The following is a 12,411-nucleotide window of genomic DNA, read 5'->3' on the forward strand; positions in this document are numbered from 1 at the left end:
AAGTAAAACGGCCGCGGAGGCTTCAAACAGCTCGCAGGTCTGCTTCAGCCTCTGTCCCATGTTCTCAAGCACTTGGCCATCTGGGATCACCTGCAAGGTGACCAAGTGAAATCAGGCCTGGTGCCTTTAAGTCCACTCCAAGCCGCTGGACTGGACACATCAGGGTGGTATGGGAGGGCCGACAGGGACGCAAGGAGCCACAGGACACAGATGGGGCAGGGCCCGGGGACCTGGGGAGCAGTCACTGCCCAGGGCCATAGGGAAGGGCTGGACAGGCTCATGAAGTGGCACTGACAGCCAGAACACATGGCACTCTGGACCAGAGTCTTCCTCCAGCAGGCAGGGAGAGCCTCCCAGACTTCTCTGATAAGCCTGAAGGGGCTCCTTCAAAGCACTGTGTCCACAGATTCCAGGCAAAGGACAGGTTCAGTGAGTAGCAGGGCTGGGATCAATTAGTAATGTCTGCCATGGCCATGCTCCTTAGGTACCCTCCTGACCCTAGGAAGCATTTGAAACCTAAGCACAAAAAACAAAAAACGAAAACCAGGGCACCTGGGTGGGTGGCTCAGTCGGTTAAGCATCTGACTCTTGGTTTCAATTCGAGTCATGATCTCACAGTTCATGGGATTGAGCCCTGGGTCGGACTCTGAGCTGACAGCACAGACCCTGCTTGGGATTCTCTCTCTCCTTCTCTCCCTCTGCCCTCCCTTGCTCTCTCTCTTCTCTCCCTCTCTAAATAAACAAATAAACATTTTTAAAGAAAATTAAGCACCCCAAACCAACCAAACAAACAAAAACAAAAACACGAGGTGTGTCAAGAGTGCTATTTAACCCAAGACCTTAAGGGTAGCTATTTTTGAAAAGAAAGTAGAAGTTACTCAGAGAAAGACTTTTGTTTTTGTTTTTCAGGAAAAGGTGCACCTTTAAAAGATGTAATCATTTGATTAAATCACGTGGTCTGTATCCTTCTGTCTTGTTTATCTGTCTGTATCTCAGGATAACTCATGTGACAATCTCAACAGCCTACAAGGACCTGGCCACGAAAAACAGAGTTTGGTGGGGAGGCAGGGAGGCTTCGGGGAGGAGTAGGGCTTGCGGCAAACCGGATGGGCCGCTCTCCTCAGCTCCAGCTGCTGCATATACATTTTCTAATTTCTAAAACATGCCACGGCCCAAATACAAATATGGTTTGCCTTCTTTGCTTACGCCATTACCCCAGGTCACCTGAGGTGGCCACAGCAAAGGGCAGGGCAGGGCAGGGGGCAGGCTTGCCTGGAGATGCTGACCAGCCCGGCCTCACCGGCCCAACGGCTCCCCCGGTGAGGTCATCCAGGAAGTCTGGCATTGTTTTGCCCGGAACAAAGCTGAACAATGAGCGACCGCATTCTGGTCCTAGTGAAAGTGAATTCCGTTTGGGGAATTGTTTTTAGCATGACATCTCTGGGGACAGGGCTTGTTAATCTACCTGGGGTTCATTGTCTGTGGGCGAGTTCTCCCCTTCCCTGGTCGAGCTGGAAACCCCCACCCCACAAAAACTCAGGTCCACCCTCAGAGACCCCTCGTTTCCATTGAGAGCACCTTGCCTGGCTCATTATTAGCCCTCAACCTACGTCAAGTGTCTACCTCTCCCTGAGCTTCACAGAGGCTCCCCTTTCACAAATCAGGATGCTGAAGCTTAGGCAAGGGGAAGGTCAGGCCCAGGTCACACAGTCATGAGGCAGTAGGTCAGGATTTGACCCCAGATCCTGACTCCACACCACCCAGAGACGAGGTGACCTCTGGACAGGGACCTACCAGAACAAGTCGTACCTCTGGCTCTGTGATTTGCAGAGGCAAAAGTGGGTGAGAGGGAACAGGTTTTACAGAGAACCAGCCTCTGGGACAACACTGGTGGCAGGCAGGATGTGGGCCCAATGCACAGCCACTTTGTCCTCTTCTCCTCAAAAAATGTTTACAGGTGAGAGGTCCGGGGACCGGGTCCAAATATTTTTCTTATCTCCTTAGAGGTGGCAAGCACTGACCCAAAGCCCAGAGAACCACAGGCGGTCAACAGAGAAGAACAAAAAAGAAGGCATGCAAGCTGCATGGGAGTGAGGGGGAGGGTACTAGGTGGGGGGAGGCAGGAGGCCGGGCCAAGGGAGGGGCCGAGGGGTGGGGGCAGGATGGCCGGCGCAGCCCCCAGGCACCAGCCAAGCAGGCCACTGAGTCAGGGGAAAGGGCAGTGGACTAGGGGCCAAAAGGCTGGGTCTAGTTCTAGTTCCACTGGGTCATGCAGGCCAAGTACTGCCCCTCTGCATCTCAGAAGTCCAGGGACAAAACAGAGCAAGGGTAACCCCGGCAGGCAGTGACTGCTGAGTAAGCACTTCCTGAGAACCTACCGTACTGGGTGCCAGGCACTGCTCTAGGAACTGGGGGCATGGAGGTGAGCCCTGAGGAGCTGACGTTCCAGAAGGGGAGATCAATATTTACAACCAGGACCAGCATGTAGAAGACAGCCAAGCAGGATGAGGTGTAAGGGACAGGGACACAGGAGTCAGTGAGGCCCCTCCGAGGAGGTATGGTTTCGTAATGGCAGACGCTCACTGAGCTTTCAGGAACCTTTCAGGGACCTTCCAGGCACCAATGCATTTATTCCTCTCAGCAGCCTGGATGAAGCAATGAGGCCCAGGGAAGCGACGTCACTCGCCTAAAGTGACACAGCTGGGATCTGAACCCAGGCAATGGGTTTTGGGGTCCATGCTTTCAACTACACCGAAACTGAGGTCTGCATGGCAAACAGCTGGGAAATGTTCTCAGAGCAGGGAATGGCGTGCTCCAAAGAGGGCCACACAGGGCATGGTAAAGGAAAAGAGAGAAGGCCAGTGTGAGACAGAGAACAAAGGGAAACAGGGGATAGGGTGACCTAGAGACGAGGCCATGTCCGGAGGCCAGGATTAAAAGCTGGGTTTATCCAGAGGCTGGTGGCAGCCCCTGGAGAATTTTGTGCTCAGTGGGGACTCAACCGTGTGGCTCCACAGCCCCTGCTTGTCCCTGACTGCCTGACCAACCCCTCCCTTCCACTCTGGGAGGGGATTCAAGGGTTCATGCTGGGCTTTTCCCTGTAAGCTACTATGAGTGGGGGCTTTTAGAACCTGGGTCCTTTATCCCTGACACCCCGGAGCCACCCAGCCCCCTCATCCTGTGCCAAATACCTGCAGGACTGGCTGAAGACAACCGCTGTTCTTTATGAAGAGGGATCACCCAAGGATGGGTGGCCAGAACTCCTTCTCGTTGGCCAAGGGTCACAACACCAGTGCCACAGAGAAGAAAATGTTCTTGTGAGTTGAGTCCGGACCTCAACAAGGGTGAAGCCCACGGGTTTGGGAAGAAGAGTGTCAGCCTCTGATGCTAAATAATCTGAGACAAGTGACTAACCCCTGCCAAGCAGGCACTTACCTGGGGCAGTGGGGCGGAAAAGCCCCAAATGTCCCATGCTAACTGAGCACCTACTTACACTGCTGACCCAGGGCCACTGCAGGGGGATACGAGGTCACCTCCCTGCCCTCAAGGTGCTAATGTCCAGAGACGGAGGGGAGGGACTCGTTTTGTCAAAGTAACACAAACATTATTCTGCAAGGACAGGAGTCGTGCATCTGGTCAAGGGTGAATGAGAGGAGCTTCAAGGAACAGGTGCCTGGGACACCCTCCGGGTTGGGCCCCACACAGCCTGGCTGGACCTGGACTCCTGGGGAAAGGTGAGTATCTGGGAACAGTCCAGTGTCACGGATTCTGTCGCAGCGGGCTCAGACCCCAAATGCCACTTAGGTCGATTTTGAGCATACACCACCAGAACTAAAGCTTAGCTAAAGGAGAGAAAGCAGGGAGACAGAGGAGGGCCGCCATGGCATCTAACGGGGGCGCTCAGGGGCCTGTTTTGGTGCACAGGGCAGTGAGTCAGCAGGCAACAGTCTCCTGGCACTGACTCACCAGCCACAGCCTGTCACTCTCCCGTCAGCTTCCCCACCACCCCAGCCCTCAGCCTGGTTTTGCCGGAAGTGGGGGTGGGGTAGGGTCTACCATGATCCTGAGGCAGGCTCTGTAGAACCCAGGATTATTTCTGGAGGCCACAAAAAAAGAGACACGAGAAACAAGAAAAGCGCAGTTTCCATTTCCGCAAACTTCCCCTTTAAAGCTATAAGAACCCTAAAGCCGCCCTCCTCTCACTGCTTGTGGAAAGCAAACAGAGCTACCCCTCCATAGCTCTATAGAAACTGGAGAGCGACAGGATCTCAGCGACAAGGCTAGCTAAGGGCACGTCTGTGGCCCAACACCCACTCAGAGCCAGCCACCTCCAACTCCCTCACCTGGGCTCGGCCGGAAGTCACATCTCCATGGAAACAGTCAAAGAACGCTCTGCGGAACAGCCTTGGGAAGTCACCTCTCTAAGCCTCAGTGTTATTGTCTGTAGGATGGGCATAATATCCCATCTATGGTGTGTGAAGACTCCTAGCTCAGTAAATGTTTGTAAACAAGGTCCCTGTTCCTCTTTTAAACACGTCTCTACCTAATGAGGAAGGACCTTCTTCCTTCCTAGCTGTACCCAAACCTCATCCTCACTTAGAAATTTAGCTCAAGGAGAGTTTGGTGCCCAAGGAATGAAGCAGCTTGAGATTTAGCAAGATAGAGGTGGCGATCAGCTAGCAATGTCTGCTGCCGGTGCCCCGGTGCCTGTGCCGTCTCGGAGCAAAGGGACTTGTTGCCTGGAATTTTCTCCATTTATCTGGAAGTCAACTTCCGGTTGGCCTCCACCACCCACAGCCCACCTGAGATCCCCAGGGGCTCCTGAACCACACACATCTTAGGCTTTCTCACACCTCCATGCCTTGGCTCATTCTGTTCCCCTAGCCTGGCACACTGTTCCCCAAGTATGGTACAAGCAATCCTCAGACGATCCCTCGGGACAATGACCCTCCAATGCCTCCCTTGGGCTCCATGGGCCACACCACCTCTGTTCCCATGCTTACCAGCCCATATCATAATTGTCTGCTTACCCAGGGCCAGCTTCCTGACACCCAGTATGAGGCCCGGCACTATAAATATTTGTCAGATGGAACCTTTAGGACTCACAACTCTGGGGACACTCAGCATAGTAGTAAATATCTTCTTCATTGTAGCTATGTGTAGCAGGGCGGGGGGGGTGGGTCCTCAACTAGGGTGAGAGAGCAAACAACAGCAGATGTTTAGGACCCAGGCAGGGCTGTTGACAGAGGAAGAATGGGCCGTACACAGCCTCTGCTAGACAGAGGGGGTGTGTTCCCGGCATCTGAGCACAATTCCCCTGCAAGTGGTCAAACCCCTGCAGAGCTTTGCCCTCTTTTGATAGATGAGACCGAAATCTTCAGGAAATCAATTTTCATTAAACGACGTGTTCTCTGAGCATCTTCCAAAAAGGGACTCTGAGGTGAATTCTCCTTGGTCTCCTAAAGGTTCGCCGGGTACTAGAGGATCCCAGTGGATCCTGCACGAAAACTGGGAGGCTCCAAATGGGGCCTTAGAGTAGTGGCACATGCGCGTGCAAGCCCACTTTCGGAATGAGCAAACCGAGGCCCCAGACACACAGCAGATCAACAGGAGCCACCAGCCTCTTTCACAGATGCGCCATCAGAGCTCAGGGGACCTCATTTCAAAGGAGAAAGTGAGGCCAGAAGGAGGTGGGATTATCCCAGCCCGCTCTTATTCCAAACCCGCGTGGACCGCCTCAGATCTAATTCCGTCAGGTTGGTGGCTGTTGGCACAGCAGCCGTGGCAACTTCCAGGGCTCCAAGGTGGTGCCTAAAGCAGCCAGCATTTGGCTAGAAGAAAAGCTCAGCATTAAAATCCATACCAGGGATGGGGGGGGCTCAAGGGAGGATGCACATTTCTCAATTATGCATACAGTCTCCCAGGGCAACCCCCAGGCACCCTCTAACCTTCTCAACCTTTCACGCCCCCAGTGCTGTTCGCCGAGAGCACTGTGTAGGGGATGTGGCGCTGCCTCCTCACGGCCAGCCACCCGTGCAGTGACACAAAATGAGGCCACCTCATCCACTGGAAACTCCCTAGAGGCGTGCCCACTAGCTCAGCCAAGCCTGTTTCTAGCAAACCCCACTACCCACCATGTCGCCCTCAGCTCGAGAACTATCACTGGTGGCTCCCAGCTGCTTGGAGAATAATCACTGTATTTCCCCATCAGGAACCCAAAGCTCCTTACACTTGACATTGCCCTTGTCCCCAGTTCCCACCCTCTGGTCCTGCCTGAGTCCCAGGACCTCCTTGTTTTCTCCATCATTATCCCATTCAATCCTGCACTTTAAGAGCCCGTGAGTTCTCTTATGTTTAGGTAGATCCCACCCAACCTGAAGACCTGGCCCGAGAGTCACCTCCTCCAGGAAGCCCTTCCTGTCCACCCCACTCTTTCCCCTCGCCTCCTCTGACTTGTGTCACCACACCATGCACCTGGTTCTGGGCTCTTGTTCAGACTGTGACACCCTAGACAGAGTTCAAAGTTCTCCTTGGGAAAGCTCAGTTTCTTCATCTGTAAAGCGGGCCCCCTAATCTGTAAAACCGTCCCGTGCTGAAGTCTCTGGGCCCCTGAGCAGAGTTGCTAGAAGATCCCAGGTGCCTGAACCTCAGCACGGCCTGGGCCTCTGACTGAAAATGCAGATGCCTGGCCCCTCCCCAGACCTCCTGACTGAATCTTTAAGGATATTAGACCAACCCCCCCCCCCCCCCGAGTGAATAGTAGAACCGGGTGAGGTTAGGCATAGTGGGTGCTAACAAACTGGGAGGTGCTTGGTAACATGTAAAACAAAATCAATCGATGAAAGAGACTATTACTGGCTGATGAAACTGCATGCGAGTGTGCATAGCTGTGCACATGTGTGTGCCCATGGACCATCGGTCTCCCCTGCCAGACTATGAGCATCTGGGGGCCGGGCCTGGCTGGCTTTCACGTCTGCCAGCCCCAGTTGAGTCCAGGGACTACCCTGTAACCATGTGCCCAGACATGGTTTGCCATGATAGTTTGCCAGAGGCTCTCCTACTCCCTTTTGCCACTGCTCCTTACAGTACTCCCGGGGGACGGGCACTTTTGTCCCCATTTTACAGATAAGAAAACTGAAGCTCAGAGATGAAACATGATGGAGCCAAGGTTACCCAGTGAGCAAGTGACAGAATTTGAACCCAGGACAAGGCAATACTCCCTCTACTGGCTTCTTAAGTTAAAAGGCATTTGAGAAATAAAGGTTGGGGCTGGCAGGTGGATTATCTGGGGTTCCTGGGGCAGGGAGCTGGTGGAGTAGGGGTCCTGGAGGGACAAGCACCCAGGGGGCAAAATCCAGCAGAGCAGGCCTCAGTCAGCATCTCCAAAGAGACGCAGAGTGTAGGGCACATCACCTGAGACCTGGGAACCCCTCCCCGCACCTGTCACCCTGGCACAGGGGGTCACTTTTTCCCTAAAGTGGAGGCAACGGGTGGGGCCTTTCCAACAGGAGAAGCACCTGTCCCTAACATGCCAGCTCTCCAAACCCAAGGAACAACCACAGGCAAGAACCCAGGAGGCCCTGGTGAGGCCCTGGTGAGGCCCTGGCTGGGCCAGTGGCCACTGTTTGACCAAGGCAAGACCTGCCCCTCTCTGGGCTGTGGTTTCTACCAGGTGACCAGCAGACCCTGACAGCTTGCAAGGGCGGTATCCCAACCATCCGTCCCACACGCAGGTGCACACACACACACACACACACAGACACACACACAGCCACCTCTCCTTCTGCAAAGGCAACCTGTCCACCAGAAGAAAATACACACCACAGATACACCTGTCAGCACCCCAGTTTCCTCAAATGTAGAACGAGGACAGTAATAGTACCTACCTCTTCGGGTTGCTGAGAGATTAAATGAGCTAATATGTACAGATGACTCTGCCAGAACAAAACATGAGCTATCAGGGCAATGACCAAATGCAGGCATATTCTTCCTGAGACCAGTGACAGCCTGGACTCACAGCCAAGGTCCTGCTGGGCATGTCCTGTGTGCCAGGTCTGCTGGGCACCTGACAGATCACCTCGCAGAGCCAGGACCAGGGTTCAAAGGCAGGCCGGCCAGTTCTGAGACACGGGGCATCACCCTAACGCCCCTGCCTCCTCTTCCATTCCTCTTCCACAGTGGGGGGAACCAGTGTCCCTGGGGGACACTCTCAGTACACTCGCTGACTAGGACGATGTAGGTCCTGTGGGCTGGTGGCTCCCTGGGGATCTGAGCACAGATGCGGAAACCTGTCACCTCCTATCCCTAGCCTCGGAGTAGGGTCGGGAGAGCAGCTCAGGCAGCTGCCCACAGACAGGCAGAAGGTGCCCAGAGGAGCCGGCGCCCAGGCCAGCACACGAGGTGGTGTCGGTACCCCTCTGGCCCACGGGCGGCGGGGGACGTGGAAGTTACAGGGCCTGGGGCCCGACCTTGAGAGCAGACAAAACATGTGCGGCAGGCGCTGCCGGGGAAATGGGCTGCAGAGCGGACCCAACAGCCCATGGCGGAAATGCAGACCAGCTACTGGAGCAGAGCGGCCAGGCAGCCTCCCTCCTTCCTGGTGGGCACAGCTGCGGACCTTGGGCTGGAGCTACAGAAATCAGATTCCGCGGCCCCCTCAACTGCCAGGGGCCTCAAAACCCCAAAGGTCCTCGCTAGAAATCCCTGGGTACCTGAGACCCCTTAAGTGGCCATCAACAAATGACAGATCAGCCCCAGATGCCAATGCCCAGTTTACAGAGGAGACTGAGGCTTGAAAAGGGAAGGGGGCTTTCCAGGAAGCTCCAAGGCTCTGCTGTGGGACCCTGGGCAGCCCTACTGGGTCTGTTTCCTCATCTGTAAAAGGTGACCAATAATGGCATCACCCCCTCAGGGCAGAGGGGTGATCACGTGAGCTGATGCAGGTAAATCACTAAGTACGGGGCCAGGTGCCAGACAGGTGCATATTAAGATGTTGTGCGTGAGGGCAAACATTATTCATGCTGGAGCAAATCTCAGGCAACTGCTTGCTAGTAGGAAGGCAAGACCACAGCAATTATGGCAAAAAGTTTTCCAGCCCAAGAAGGATGGGCCACTCCATTCTTCAACTCCAATTGTTTTTTTTGAATGTGTACATGAAATTCAATACCATCATCTGGCCTAATATGCCCATTTTACAGGTGGGGAAATTGAGGCCTAGGCATAAGAGCTTTGGTCTCTAGTGTTTCAACTCAGGTTCTAGGCCTCTGGTTGCCTTGCCCGCTCCTACTATTTGGAAGCCTAGGACCAGCTTATTTGGGGAGCTCTTACCCAGACCCAGGACATGCACAAATCCCACAAAGGTCTTTGACTCCAAGAGAAGGCCCTGCCTGTTTATCCAGCAATCTACTTCCCGTCAGTCCAGGGGCCAAGAGGCTCCTTCAGGCATTGATTCTTGTTCCCACCAGACCCCCTGAAGGACCACTCAGGTCAGAGCATCTGCTCCCTCTCCTGGGTGGACTCCCTGGACACCGTTTCCTAGGTAACTGCAGCTGTTGGGGACCTCACAGACTTGAATCACAGAAGGCAGCTCAGGAAGGTTCTGTAAGGGGACAGAGGCCCTGTAAGCAGACAGGAACACAGGTGGACTTCCCCCAGACACTGGGAAACCGGGCTTCTCATGAAGCCTGAGAGAGTATAAAAGATGCCCATAGCACGCTGGCTATGGACCTCAGAAAATCTGCTGAGGTCACAATGCCCCTTCCAACACAGCCCAGGTACCCAGAGACTGCATACTCCAGAAAAATGCCACCGACTGGGAATGTCCCTAGCAGAATTAAAGCCAGAGGAGGGTCCTTTGTCATAGAACTTACTGTCTCTCTACATCAGTGCCTGGGAAGCCCTGGGCTCTCACAGCTCAGTGGGTGCATTTTCACAGGCCATTTCAGGCCCTGAAATGCACATCCCTGCTCTTCTCGATCCTCAAATACTTCCTCCAGGAAGCCTTCCCTGACCATCCCCGGTCCATCTCCTGGCAGAACAGATTGCTCAGCTGTAATCCTAGTTTCTTCCTCCCACAGTCAGAGGATGCTCTAGGACAGAGGGTGGGCCTCCTCCCTAGAGGCAGCCAATGAGGAGGACCCGGGTATATCATTGCCATGGCAACCTTTTGTTCGAATTCCAGCTGTTCTTATGTCCTGGAAACAAAAAAATAGTTGTAGCTGGCACTATGTTGGGCATTTGATATAATTCTAGCTGCTAGTAATTTTTCATTTTCTACTTTAAGTTTTGTTTAAGTTTATTTATATTTGAGAGGGAGAGAGAAAGAGACAGAGAGAGAGAGAACACCAGGAAGGGGCAGAGAGAGAGGCAGGCTCAGCTCGGCTACTGTGGAGCCCAATTCAGGGCTCGAACTCACGAACTGTGAGATCATGACCTGAGCTGAAGTCAGACGCTTAACTGACTGAGCCACGAGGTGCCCCAAGTTGGTTAGTAACTTTTCAATCATGTTAAATATTTTTATTTGCTTAGATCACTTCTCACTGATTACTGCTGCTTGCTTTCCTCCTATAATCAATCCAAAGGTAATAAGACTTCATAACATTTTCGGAGACTCTCATAGAACAAGAAGCACACTCTAAACGCCTCAAAAGTATGGAAAATCCTCCAACTGCACACCAGTCCCAGAACTCCCTGGGTTGAGTGACCCTGCATATGCCCAGCTCAGCGCCTGGCATTTGGGGATGTACTTTTACCCAGTCCTTACCAACCACCCTATGAGATGAGGAATCTCACCGCATCTGAGGCTCAGAGAGGCACAGGCACCTCCAGAATCCTGGGTCCTCAACCACTGGGCTCTGGGGCATCTCCTGACTATGACCTTTGACACCAGCAAGTCCCCCTCTGCACCTGACACCAGAGGAAACTGAGGCCAGCAGGAGGTGGGGATGTCATTCTGCAAATGAACCAGCTAGGATTAGAAGCCGGGTCTCCCGAGTGGGCCCCTATCACGGGTACTGGGCCAGTCTCAATCATAAAACTGCAGTAACAGGGGCGCCTGGGTGGCTTAGGCAGTTGAGCGTCTGACTCTTGATTTCAGCTCAGGTCATGATCTCGCACTTCTTGAGTTTGAGCCCCGCGTCGGGCTCCATGCTGACAGCGCAGAGCCTGCTTGTGATTCTCTCTCTTCCCCTCTCCCTGCCCCTGCCCTGCTCTCCCTCTCTCTCCCAATCTCTCTCTCTCTGAATAAACAAATACATTTTTTAAAAATGGCAGTAACAAAAACATCCACATCGCTGAGGCTTTGTGCTAAATGCTTTACAAGGACCTTCCCATGTAATTACGTATACGTGCCGGGATGACTAAATACTGGCCCCTCGGGCCAGGAAGAACTGTTACCATTTCAATTCATACTACCTAGAGCAATTAGGTGGCTAAAACCTGAGGGTGTGGCTAATCATAAGTGGATGGAGGAAAAGGACGGAGTCCAAAGAGCATCATCCCTGCCCCCACCTCCTCTGAGCTCCTCTCACCCTGACCGTCCTGCAGTGTCCCATCCCCTGCAGCAGCCCAGGACTTAATCAGCTTATTCACCCTTTAGATGGCCTGGCCGATCAGAAAAAGTCTCCTTTTACTCCTTGGGGACAAGGGTAGCTGAGATTTAGGCCACAACTATAAATAGTCAAGAAATCCGTCCTTTTTAATTGACTCATCTATTTATTTGGTCAATCGGTTCCTGCTGACCCCCAGATGGCTGAGTTCTACATAATTCCATCCTCGTGCTGTCTGTGGAGAGGAGGGACCCCCCTGGCCTCTCTAGCTTTGTTCTCCGAATTCCCCAACTGCAATTCCCCCGCTGCAAGACCCTGCTCCCCACATACGCTTTGCCTAGTTCCACTTTTGCCTGTGCTGCGTCACCTTAAAAGATTTTAGTTGGAACCTAAGTCTGTTACTTGTCAGCTGTAAGCGGTGACCTCAGGAATGTCACTTCCCCTTGGGGCCTCAATTGCACCATCTGTAAAATGGGCCGTCTGGAATTACACAACGGAAGGTAGGAGGAAGTGCCTCTATGCACGATTGGATTTGCTCTCAGGAGAAACGGCCTGCCCCAGGATGCGGAAGACCAGCCACCTTTCACTTCAAGCTGTTCATCAGTAACACAGACTCCGCCCCTCCTTAGCACCCTGCAACTAAGTGCAGGGAGAGGCAGCAACAAGCCGCAGGGGCCAAAACCAAACAAACAGTTCCTCGTCCAGTGTTCTGTGTCAAATGGGCAGCCGAGTCTGCTCACCGCCAACCCTTCCCAAGGCATTTTGCGTGCTCCCCAAACCACGTGAGTCGTCAAAACTAGGTTAGACATCTCGTTAGAGTGGGTTTCCTCTTGGGACCTCTGGCAGCGCCTGCAATCCTCCCGCA

The 12,411-nt window shown here is 53.4% G+C and overlaps 1 protein-coding gene across 3 annotated transcripts in view; it reads right to left on the reverse strand.

Moving 5' to 3' along the window:
- The window catches only part of SLC6A6 (solute carrier family 6 member 6), an 88,453-nt gene that overhangs the window by 50,110 nt on the left and 25,932 nt on the right, over nucleotides 1-12,411 (reverse strand). The window contains exon 1 of one of the 3 annotated variants that reach the window (XM_060631864.3): nucleotides 4,344-6,666. The exons of the other annotated variants lie outside the window; for them this stretch is intronic. The gene's annotated coding sequence lies outside the window, so the exon portion shown is untranslated. Of the gene's footprint in view, nucleotides 1-4,343; nucleotides 6,667-12,411 lie in introns of those variants that run through there. 3 annotated transcript variants of the gene reach the window in all.

The sequence above is a fragment of the Panthera onca genome, chromosome A2, assembly GCF_046562875.1.
Source record: "Panthera onca isolate mPanOnc1 chromosome A2, mPanOnc1 haplotype 2, whole genome shotgun sequence".
Classification (NCBI taxonomy): Eukaryota; Metazoa; Chordata; class Mammalia; order Carnivora; family Felidae; genus Panthera; species Panthera onca.